The sequence below is a fragment of the Papaver somniferum genome, unplaced genomic scaffold (assembly GCF_003573695.1).
Source record: "Papaver somniferum cultivar HN1 unplaced genomic scaffold, ASM357369v1 unplaced-scaffold_158, whole genome shotgun sequence".
Classification (NCBI taxonomy): Eukaryota; Viridiplantae; Streptophyta; class Magnoliopsida; order Ranunculales; family Papaveraceae; genus Papaver; species Papaver somniferum.
This window is the reverse complement of record NW_020625264.1, coordinates 1,742,502-1,755,201: the sequence shown is the minus strand read 5'-3', so window position 1 is coordinate 1,755,201 and position 12,700 is coordinate 1,742,502. Positions and strand designations below refer to the sequence as shown.

General features: G+C 35.9%; 1 pseudogene; it reads right to left on the bottom strand.

Annotated features, from left to right (window-relative positions):
• LOC113337098 overlaps positions 1 to 9,913 on the bottom strand; it is a 35,973-nt pseudogene extending 26,060 nt beyond the window's left edge.
• Between the last annotated feature and the right edge of the window lie 2,787 nt (positions 9,914 to 12,700).

Here is a 12,700-nt window from a genome sequence, read left to right as displayed (position 1 = left end):
AAAGATCTTGCAGTGTGGATTCTATTGGCCATCATTGTTCAAGGATTGCCATGATTATTGTGTTGCTTGTGAACGCTGTCAAAAGCTAGGAAGCATTTCGAGGAGAAACATGATGCCATTGAACCCCATTCTGATTGTGGAGATTTTTGATGTTTGGGGGATCGACTTCATGGGTCCATTCCCATTCTGACAGAGTACATCCTAGTCGCAGTTGATTACGTTTCTAAGTGGGTAGAAGCCATAGCAACCAGAACAAATGACCACAAGGTGGTACTTTCATTTCTAAAGGAAAACATATTTGCACGTTTTGGTACCCCTAGAGCTATCATCAGTGACGGCGGTTCACATTTTCGTAACAAGTACTTTGAGTCTTTAGTACGCAAGTATGGCATAACTCACAAGGTTGCTACTCCGTACCACCCTCAGACTAGTGGACAAGTAGAAGTTCTAATAGGGAAATTAAGCACATTCTGGAGAAGACGGTCAACCCGTCTAGGAAAGATTGGTCATTGATTGAATGATGCTTTGTGGGCCTATAGAACAGCTTATAAGACACCAATTGGCATGTCCCCCTATCGTCTAGTGTATGGAAAGCCGTGCCATCTACCTGTGGAATTAGAACATCGTGCCTACTGGGCAATCAAGGAGCTGAACTTTTCTCTGGACGAAGCTGGAATTCAAAGGAAACTTCAACTCAACGAGTTGGAAGAATTGAGAATGAGGCTTATGACAGTGCCAAGCTGTACAAGCAGAAGATGAAGATGTTTCATGACAAGCGTATTCTGCGCAAATCCTTCACTCCTGGTCAGAAAGTCTTGCTGTATGACTCCCGATTACATCTTTTTCCAGGAAAACTGCGTTCCAGATGGAAGGGTCCGTACCTAGTACGCACAGTTTTTCCTCATGGAGCTGTAGAGTTGGAGGATGTCTCCAACAAAACGTTTTCAAAGTCAACGGGCAGAGATTAAAGCCATTCCTTGAGCCATTCCACCCGACATTGAAACAACCAACCTGGAGGACCCGGTCTATGTGGACTAAACTGGTCCACTCTTTCCCTAAATAACCAAACAGTTTTCCAAATGTTTTTCTCCCCTAAAAACCAAAATTTTTCTTTTTCCCATCCAAACCAAATGTCTCCCGACAAAACCAAAATTTTCCAAAAAGTCCAATCCCATTAAAAACCAAATTTTCTTGTAGATAATGTGTTAGTTAAATTTCCTTTTGTATATATTTTGTGCTCATCCATTGTGACTCTATATGATGGATTTTTGCCTTGAATAACGGAGTTTTAATCGAGCTTCCGCCGTACAATCGGGTATTCTCTCTCCTTTTACTCTACTCAGCATGTTCCTCTTCATATATTGTTTTATAATTCTTTCCATGTTTTGAAACATTGAGGACAATGTTTAGTTTAGGTTTGGGGGTATAGAGTAGATACCATGATAATTGCTATAATAAAACGAACTCCTCTTCTTTTTGAAAAAATTGAAAAATTCAAAAAAATTAAAAAAAAAAAATCATAAAAAATGGAGCTCATTTACCTTGAAATGTTGACTCTTGTGCAAATATGTATTTTATTAGGAGTCTTAGTCTAGATATTTAGGCACCCTGATTCTAGCACAATTCACATAGTGATAAGAAATTTGCACGCGCACGATCTACCAATACATGTATGGCCTCGATCTTCAAGGTGTTGGATAGGAAGTCACGATTGCCAATCACTTTAGAATACTGAACGAAACTGACTAGCTTGTTCTTTGGTTGGTTGGGATAGAAGATGGAGGTTACATTAAGAAAACAACCATCGAATTTAACTGGGTGCATCAAAAAGGGCTACCTCTTGCAAAGTGTCATGTAATTTTTTTCTTGTTGTTCATGTTTCAAAAAAAAAAAAAAAAAAAAAAAAAAAAAAAAAAAAACGATGTATATATTCAGAAAAAAAAATATCAGAAAAATACCAAAAAAATCAAGTATTTATCAATTCCATCATCTCTTGTTCCAAAAATAAAAAGAGATTTGTCAATGTAAATAAGAGTCATGTAAAGTCATCTTTTGTTGTTTCGTTGTAATAAGCAAGGAGGGTGTATGCCATTGATGTACAACGCGAGAAATTGTGAAATACCTCCAACTCATTCACAATTCTCGTAAAGTCCGGACAGCTAGCTAGATTTCGACCTCAGTTCTTAGCCTGAGAAACTATCTCTTGGTGATTAGTAGTCATACTTCAGATCTTTCTTTACACATGTGTAGATACACTTTACACTCTTATCACATGTCCTTATTTGTTATCAGTGCTAGGATTGTGCCTTGATAGCTAGATTGACATCTCCATTTTGCTGTGAGCTTAACTGTTTTGCACATGTCACATTTGAGGAATCTGAGCTTATATTTTGACCTAGGTTTGTAGGCACACCTCTGGTAAACCTTCACGAGACTTCAACTCGTCCACTAGGGACACTTAGTGGTTTAAAAGGCTTAGTGCATACGCTAAATGCATTCGAGAGACCAGCGACAGTGGTATAGTTAGGATTTCCTTAGTTTTTTTACTTGAGGACAAGTAAAATTCAGGTTTGGGGGTATTTGATGAGTGCTAAATAGTGCATATTATATATATTTTTGTTGGCATTTAACTCATCTTTTGTGCATTAATTCTACATTTTATCCCATATTCTGTATTTTCATTGTTTTCAAGAATAAATATTTTTCTTACTTAATTTTTGCATTTTTAGGTAATAAATAAAGTCTGGATGAATTGCGGAGCAAAGAGCAGAAAAGTAGTAAAAGCCGGAGGAATTACGCAGAAGCCGCGAAGAATGTTGTGCACAAGACCAAGAGGGTAGAAATGGGCTCAAGAAGGAAGAATTGTTCTCATAGAAGTTATGGGCCTGGAATACCCAAAGCCCAAAATCCTTTCTTAAACCCATTTCCATTACCCAAGCCCGTCTCGAATTTCAGCCGTCAGATTGAAGCCTCTCAGCATCCTACGGTCGCTCCATCGTAGCATATCAATCTCCGAAGCTCCTGCTCTACATCGCAACGCAGATCTCCATCTTGGGCCATCCATTTTGTTGTACTCCTCCATCCAACGGTCGCTACCCATAGCCTTCCATTTCATCGTTGGATCCACCTACCATCTGAACATCCTACGGATCAGCTCGCAAAACATCAACTCAGACAATCTCCGCCTAACACTCTAGTGTCCTAGCCACTATACCCCAACCAAACGGGTCCTTCTCCCATTCTCTCGACCCATCCACCACCATCACCCCCCGTCTCTGCAGAACCACCTCCTGCCATGTCCGCCACCTTACCCTGCCCCGTTCAACCACCACCAACTCCATCAACCTCTATGACCCATCACTACCACCATCATTACCTATTCCCTCAACCATTTCAGCAACCTAATTCACTAATTTTTCACGCCTCTTCTCAGAAACCCTAGGCGTGTGAGATTAGTAAATTAGGTTGAGAAATAGCACGCAATTGGAGCAGCAGTTGGCTGACAGGAAGGAATAGAAGCATGGGTCGAGCAGATTTTGGGACTCTGTAAGTCCAAATTTTTATTATTTCAGAAAACCTAATTCTTTGTTTTTGGGGGATGGCCATTTGGTTTATGTATGTTGATAATAAGTGTGCACTGTAACATTGTAGAGGGAGAGGAGAAAACCCAAGTTTATTTTCAGTAGAAATTTCTCTTTCAAGTTTTTGTTCTGTGCCCTGCTACTGTTACTTTTTCTCCATGAACACCAACACTCTTAGCAGCATGTTAGGTTCTCTAACTATGAGCTAAGCACCTTAATTGGGGTTAAGATGAAACCCTTAGCCTGATTGCTAACATGTGTGCTGATATGCTACTGCAATGATCATTGTCACTGTGTAGGATTAAATTTTTGTATTGAACACATGTTGCTTTCACCTAGAATGTCAAGCATCCTAGGTAGTTAGAGTTTCTCTATGTTTGTTCAATAACTCTGCTTTGCTTGGTATTGTGTTTGATTAGTTGTGCTTTAAACAGACAACTAATACTTTCCTTGGTTGAGTGATTGGAGGTAGTTTATCCATCTAAAGAAGTTGAAGCAGTTCATTAGCTCACATGTTAGTATAGGCTGAGAGGTGAATTCTCAACCCCAGTTTCCACTCATCTAAGTCCCATCACCCTTGCTACTATTGTTTACAGTTCAGAAATTTTCACCCTGCTCTCTTGCTTGATTCATTTCAGTTCTCTGTGTATTTTGCTCCAGTCTCAATGATTGGATTAGTGTAATGATTAGCTTCAAATTCAACTACTCAGTTATTGTGAATGATTGGTTTTAATGACTTCTGATTAGTTCTCAGAAATCCATGCTAGTTTTAATGTTTAGTTAGAGGTTAATGATAAAGAGTAATGACTCAGTTAATGTTAATGATTGGTAGCTGTGATTAATGCTTAAAGGAATAAAAGCTGTGTTGAAATTGAGGTTCATCTGAAATTAATGCAGTGAAGAATTAATGTTAGTGGGAAGTTAATGCTGTTCTGTGAATTCAGTGTGAAATAAATGTGAGCATGAGTAATGATTATCAACTGTTAATGATTAGCAATTGTCTGAAATAAATGTTAGTTCTGTTAATGATTGAGAAGTTAATGCTAGCTCAGTAATAAATGTTTGTGGTTGAGAAGTTAATGACTGTTCTGTTAATGGGTGTTAGTGAAAAATAAATGCTGATAACTGTTAATGATTGGTGCTGTTTACTGCTAATGATTGGCTCTGTCTAAATCTCACAATAAGAAAGATCAAATTTGCTCCCCCTTGTCCCTGTGGAACTGACCTGTGCTTGCCTTGTGTTGCTTGCCGACACTGTGCACTTGCAGTAGATTTTTTTAGGACCATTTCCGGTCACATCAGTAATGGGTACCCATTGACAGCCCTAGCTTGAAGTAATTTTCCATAACATTCCACACGGTTACGAAATTATCAACACATCCAAAGAGATTCTTCTTCAACCGATGGTGAGCCGACTCTACTAAACTTGTCCCTTGATTTCCCAAGTGTTTATATTGGTTGGTATAAGCATTAACAAACCTCTCTTTATGTGGTTCCAACCATTGGCGAAGAACATACGATACAACACCGGGAAAATCGGAAGTATCCCAATGGGCGATAAACTCTGCAAGATTTAGATGATACTCTTTCTAGGTAAGAGACCAACACAATGATTCCCATTCACCGTTGAAAGCAACCCATTTAGCGTAATTTAGATGGTATTTTTTTTCAACTTCCTCTTTTGCATCCGCTCGTTCATGTTCCGGTAGCATCTTAATATCTTCATATCCTTTTTTCTTGGGTGGAAAAATTATTGGCTTGCACCTATTTATCAAATTACACCATATATGGAACGTACAAAGCATGCTGTGTGCTAGTGGAAACACTACCTCTATTGCATTCATCAATGCGACTTCATTGTCGGTGACTATAACCCCAGGGATATCATCACCTCGGAAGATTGCCTTAACTTGTTGTACTGCCCAAATGTAACTAGGTTCTTGCTCCTCCCTTAAAAAACAAAACGCCACGATAAACAGTGACTGCGTCGAAGTATGCCCAATAATATTCAACAATGACATCTCGTACTTGTTCGTCTTATAAGTACAATCCATTATGATAACTTCATGAAAGCATTGATCCAATTGAACACTCGTTGGATGCGCAATGAAGAGTTGTGTTATCTCTCCGTCCGAATCCACATCCTTTTGAACCGCGTAGTCTTTCTCTTTGGCCAAAAATAATAATTGTTGCATCACTTGTCTATCTCTCCATTCTTTCTTTCTAATTGAAACTATTGCATTATAAATGGTGGACAAAGATGAGTGGTTATCCTTGTTATCCTCCTTTAGTATTTGGAGCATTTGAATCGGTGAAAGACCCATTTCCCTCATTTTAGCTACCTTGTCCATGTCTTCAGGAGTTAGCTTGGCCGCCATGAAATGTCCTTCAAGATGCTCCGGACGAGGGTGGTTATGACAACCTTCCATAACCTTGTAGAGAACCCATCCAGCCAATTCTTCGTTGTAATTAAATGCAAGCTTGAATGGGCATTTAATCTTCTTTGAGAAAGTTTTGTTCTTCCTATTTGTCTTTCCTTTATAAACATAACTCTTTCTCTTGTGGCTTTTATCGGGATCACCGCTTCTCTCACAAACCATTAAAAAACGGGTTTTGCTTTCTCTCCCATTCAGTACTAATACGCACATGTCTTTTAGTGCATGTTGTCTAGCCCAACTCTTAGCCTCTAAAGGAGTTTTGAATAACAAGTCATTCATGTAGTGATGGGACGTGTCATCGTACAAAATATCAACAGGAGTAGGTTGATTTTCCATTGGTTCTACTGGATCAGATGCAACCTACGAGTAATAGCACAACGTCAATACCAACTAAAAATAAGAAATACTTATATTTTCGACAATGTAAACATAATATACGATCCTTCCGAACAAAAAGATCGGTTACGAATTTTTTTTTTGCGATCTTGCCGAACTTGTTATTTGGAAATTTCAATAGTAAAGTTCGGCAACATAATTAATACAATTGACTAAACCGAACTATAAAGTTCGGTTATCTATTCAATGAAGGTGATTTGCGAGCTTGCCGAACATAAAGTTCGGTAACAAAAGGAATAAACTCGCGTAAACCAAACTATTAACTGTATACTCTATAAAATTAGTTCGTCAACGTTTTCTGGAAAAATATAACCGAACTCTCAAAAACCTCCATTAAAACAAAGTTCGGTTATCGGCGTATACTGAAATGAGTAACCGAACTGCAGATAAAGGAGAGTTCGGCTACCTGTTCTGCAGAATTGCTAACCAAACTAATTTGACATAGCCGAAATTTCTTCCTGAAATTTTCGATTTGGCCAATTTTTTGCATAATTCAAGCTACACTAACTAAATTTGTGACATACCTGAGTACCCATAACTTCATCTTCTGGTGGTGGCTGATAAAATTCATCATTTGGGTCGTTAGGTTGAGTTTGGGATAAATAACTTTCATAATCTAACAAATAACTCATACCCGGATTATTAGAAATATTCACAAATATTTTAGGAGATGAAGGAGGTTCTGATTCTGAGGAGGAGGTATCATCACATGAATCACTCATATCATATTTACTAAACTCAAAATAAGTTTTTTTGGGTTCTTCCCTCTTTCTCTTCATCTTTTCTTCTTCTTCTTTTTCTTCTTGTTCTTCTTCTTCTTCTTCTTCTTCTCATTCTAACAAAACTATCCTATTAATAACTCACTAATGACTAATTAATCATTATATTAACACTAACTAATCAATAAACTAACTAATTTAATTACCAAGGTAAATTTGTATTAATTTTTTTTAGATAAGGGGTGACCCAAAAATACTTCAAATGTCCAAACAAAATTGAAAGAGTAGTCCCCCACCTCTATTTTGAGTAGTCCCAAAAACATCGTTCTAAAAAAATATATATTGTTGTTTGGTCCTAAAAATTATTGTTTGTTCCTATGGTAGACAATACCCACATGAGATGATGTCATCAATGATGTCAGAAAACCTCTTTTTTTCACTTTTTTCTCTCTTTTAATAAAAATAAATAAATAAATACTTGAAACTCAAATATCTTTTGAACCATATGTCCAAAAATGATAAATTTTATATCTTCGGAAAGCCCTCGACGAAAGCTTTCCAACGAATACCACTGTCGCTATATTTCGGAGATTTTAATTTTTACCTTATTTTTTAGCTATAAAATGAACTATTATACAAGTTCATTCTACAATATGAACTACTTTAGTGAACTATCATGCTAGTTAGTTCAATTTAAAAAGTGAACTCTTAGGATTATATAACATACGAGTTTTTTTTAAGCAATATACGAGTTCATTCTACAAAATGAACTACCATACGACTTAATTCTACAAAATGAACTGGTATAATGAATTATGATTACAAGTTCATTAAACAATATGAACACCTATCACGGGTTCATTCTACAAATTGAACTACCATTTACGAGTTCATTTTATAATATAAACTACCATAATGAACAACTATTACGAGTTCATTCTACAATATGAACTACTATTCTTAATTATCATTACGAGTTCATTTTACAACATGACTTATCAATCCTACAATATGAACAACCATTATGAGTTCATTTGAAAATAAAAACATCTGTCACGAGTTCATTCTGCAATATGAACTATAATCATCAACTACCATTGCGACTTCGTTCTTCAAATTGAACTATTATTATGAGTTTATTCTACAAATAAATTGCTAGTATATACGAGTAATTTTACGAAACGAACTGCTAGAACTGGAATAAATTACCATGTTCTAAAATTAAAATTAAAATTCTGAAACATAATATAATAAGTACTCATTGTCGTCGAGACCTTTCCGAATATATAAAATTTATTAATTTTTGACTTATATTTTGAGAGATATTTAAAGAAAAGAGAAAACAGAAAAAGAGAATCACATGAGAAGTAAAGAAAATAAGAGAGAAAAATGGTACTTTAGATACTTTAATATTTTTGAATAAATAAAGACCAAACAGAACTCCATTTTTGTTCGTGGACCAAACTAATTTGGGACCACCTAAAAAAGGACCATTATGAGACCAACTACAATGAGAAAAACACATCTACTTGGCACAATTTGAAGTGTTGTCACCTACCCGGTTTACGCGGTGATAAGACTAAGAAGTTCATCAATAAACACAAGTTTGCATCAGAATCCAGCATCTAAAGAAAACATTGACTTCATGCTAAGGACCTGCTTCGCAAACATATATAGATACATGTTGCACTACATATCGAAACAAATTAATGTCAACTACATATATCTAGTCTCTAGTCTCTACACCATCTATCAAGAAAACAGGTTTGACTAGATATCTCATATGTCAGGTTTTTCCACCTGACATAGTCAGGAAAGGCAAATGAAAGGTACATAAAGTGGTAACTTTCTCATTTTTTAACAAATATGATTCCACAAAAGTTTTTTTTCCTTCCTAGTTCGGTGGTAAGAGCATAATCTCATCAATTTTTACAAGGTTTTAGAGCTGATGGGCCAGCGGTCGAGAGAGAAATGTAAGCCACATTGAACCAGGAATACAGCACAAACAAGTCTGTTTTATCGATTCTTTTAAAACATTTAGGGTTGCACCAACTGTTGTGCTTCAATCGATCACTACTGTAATTTCTACCTAATCCGCTGCTTTCTTTGCCAAAAGAAACTGAAAAAAAACAATTAATATGCAAATGTTACAAAAGCAAGCGGAAGGCTAACCTGAAATGAGTTGCCCAAGGATTTATATCTTGCATTGTGAGGAATGCCACCACCTCTAGTATGGTACTTAGGAAGTTAGGATAACCCAAGATTTCTTCCATTTCCTCAGGCCTAAGTGTAGCGACTGTGTTTTTTGCTGTCCAAATATTTTCGACATTGTTTAGAACTTTCTTTCGAATATGCTCAGGTGGGTCTCCTTGCCATCCTTTGAGGTCTTTTCTTATCCTGTCCGTTTCTTGTGCAGTTGCAGTGGCTGTAAGTAGGCAGTTGAACTGACTTCTAAGTTCTAACATCCCAAGAAGGCCACCATTTACATGTATAAGGTAAAGCCTCTTTAATTGTCAATGGAGGAATCGGAAGTAAGGGGAACCTGTCTTCAATTGGGAGGTTATGTATGTATCCCCTTTTTTCTTACAGATGTGCAGAAGTATTTAGAATCCACAAATTCAGGTTCAATGTTGCAGAGGTGCTTAGAAATGGTACTCCAAACGCCTTCTGGAGCTATAGCCACATTTTCGAAGTAAAAGAATGGAGGGGAAACAGCTACATCCGGCAGCCTCCTCTTGAACCCAATTCTTGGATAACTTGGAACCCCAAATCCAATCATTACTCGGGGGTTTTCATAGAAGTTTCATCCTCGTCAGGTGATGAATGTCTTTTCCTCTTCCCTGTTTCTACCTTTCTAGTTTCTATTGCTGCGCCAAGCCCTTAAATGTATGAAAGCTGACAGATTCGGCAGTTGAATCTATTAAAAAAATCAAAGTAACAGAACACACTATTTATTGTTTGATCGCTACAACTAAAGGTTCTGGAAAAAAAAAATCTACACCTATGTACAAAGTAAGAACCAGTTAAATACTTGCACTATTGGATAATGATACTACACACAGAGCCAAAATGATACAATGGAATAATACATATATATATATATATATATATATAATCAACTACTATCCAGAATTTACTTCTCATATTTCAGATCCAACCCATTATGCCATAATCATCCAATGATAGTTTAATTCACGCATTTATGCGGAGGAACTCATATATAGCACAGATATGAGATATGCATCCCCAACATTTATATAACCTCCTTCAATCTAAAGAGTCGCATGCAAAAGTTTCCCAAATGCCAAACACACCCAATAACTCAAACAGCATGCAGCAAATAATAATGAACTATATATGCTCTTAATATAGATAATAAGGTAGCTCGGGGTTCTTTAGATTTCAATTCAAACTTAGAAGAGAAGTTGTATGTGAACAGTTTTATCAAAGACTAGCACACTAATGTAATTTTAAACTTTAATGTACTGAGGTCCTCCTCATTTTAAGTATAAGTAACTTAAAAGAAAACGTAATTGTTGAAACAAGCAACTAAGCTCACTCCTGGGTCCAAAAGAAGAGAACTTGAGTAATAAACTTCCTAACTAGATAAATCACAGATATTTGTATTGCTTTATCAGTTAACTGCCATACTCAAAGATCATTGGCTTTGCAACCGAATAAAGGTGTAACAAAAAGGTTGCAACCAAAAATAAAACTAACAATGTATCACTAATCTGTTAGGACTTGGGGAGTAGGAAAATGCAAATCAAGTAAGTTTATAACTCTGGTTCAGGTTTTTCATTCAAACCTACCTATAATGTTTCACAAATTCATTTATATATACTCAACAAATTAACTGATGAGGTAGTATAGAAACACAAAATACTACATTACATGTTTGACATCAATCTCAACCTACACTCATATATGTTGTCCAAGATTTAATATTTCTCTTGAAACATCACTATCAATTTGTCTCAAGATTTTGAAGGACTCGCAAAAGAAAATACCCAAAAGAAAACCTTTCTGAAACAATTGACTAGGATGACCAAATGGACTGAAAGAGAATCCCAAAAAAGGGTTTATTCTACAAACTTGGAATGAAAGTGTAAGAGTCTAAACAAAGTAAAAGATCAAAATTCCCAAACACCAAACACAAGACTCATTAGCAAGAACAAACACCTCATGAATGTACATGTTCAACCTTGGCGCTGTTTCAAGCATGATAGTGGTACATGGCGAGAATTCATGTACAAGCTCGACTAAGTTTTAATTATCTAAAATTGGGCTGTTTTGAAAGTTTCTTTCAAAAGTATCATATTTATAAATTATTACACAAACATAGGTTTTGTGGACTAAAATAGGTAAATGCTAGTAATTATTTACGATAATACCATTAAGGTCCAGACTTTTTGTGCATTGTCACGTTTAGAGTATATACAGTCAGCTGCCTCGTTGGATGATTTATTAAACCGGAGATATCGAGCGGATACAGTGACTTATCCCTCTTCATTTTCTTCTTTTGCATGTTGATCGAGCGGATCAGTTGAAGAAAAAGGAGATCAAAATCTCAAGTAATTGATCATATCATCAAGTTTCTTTCACTGCTGCCAACCCAATTTGAGGTACGATTCTTTAGTACTTGTTGTTTCAAAACTAGGGTTTACCGGTTTGTATGGTTTTATACTAGGGTTCGTTGATTTCTTTGTATTTTGAAACTAGGGTTTAAAATTTTTTGGTGTTCGAAATCAATGGTACGGAGATGGATTTACCATCAGTTTTGATTGGTGAAAACTAGGTATGCTTTTGTAGCATTCTCACTCTTTTTCAGTGATTTGATTTTCAATCTTTTCCTGTTTTTGTTTCAATTGATTTTGCCATTGTTGTTGTTAATTGATCTTGTATTTTTTCTGATTTTCAAACTTTTTCTGTTGTTAATTGATCTTTTCTGTTTGATGCATGTGTTGATAAGTGATAATACCAAGTTGGGTATTCATTTTTTCAATTGATTTGGCCATTGTTGTTGTTAATTGATCTTGTAGTTTTGCTTTTGATGATTTCGGTTTTTAAATGATTATAGGTTTACTTTTCTGTTTGATGCATGTGCTGATAAGTGATAATACCAAGTTGGGTATTCGTTTGTTTCAATGGATTTGGCCATTGTTGTTTTTAATTGATCTTTTAGTTTTACTTTTGATGATTTCAGTTGATTACAAATTACTTTTATGTTTGATGCACATTTTAATAGCTGATAGTAATAATTTGAGTATACATGGGTGTGAAATGGATTTAGATATTTCAAATTGGTAAATGAATAGTGTTATTGTATGTCGACTATAATGCATTACGTTGTTTATAACCAGAACTACTATTCTTCAGATCATTACTAACCCAAAACTATTGTAATAGGTGCCAAGTTATGGGTATTCCTGGAGAGGTTCCAACAAACCATAAAGATTCAATTCCAGTGGTGAAGAAAACGTAAATAGATGCCAACTGGAAATACTATTATGGCACTTTTATTTGATTAAGGATTACAATATCTAGTTTTATCCTCATATAGTAA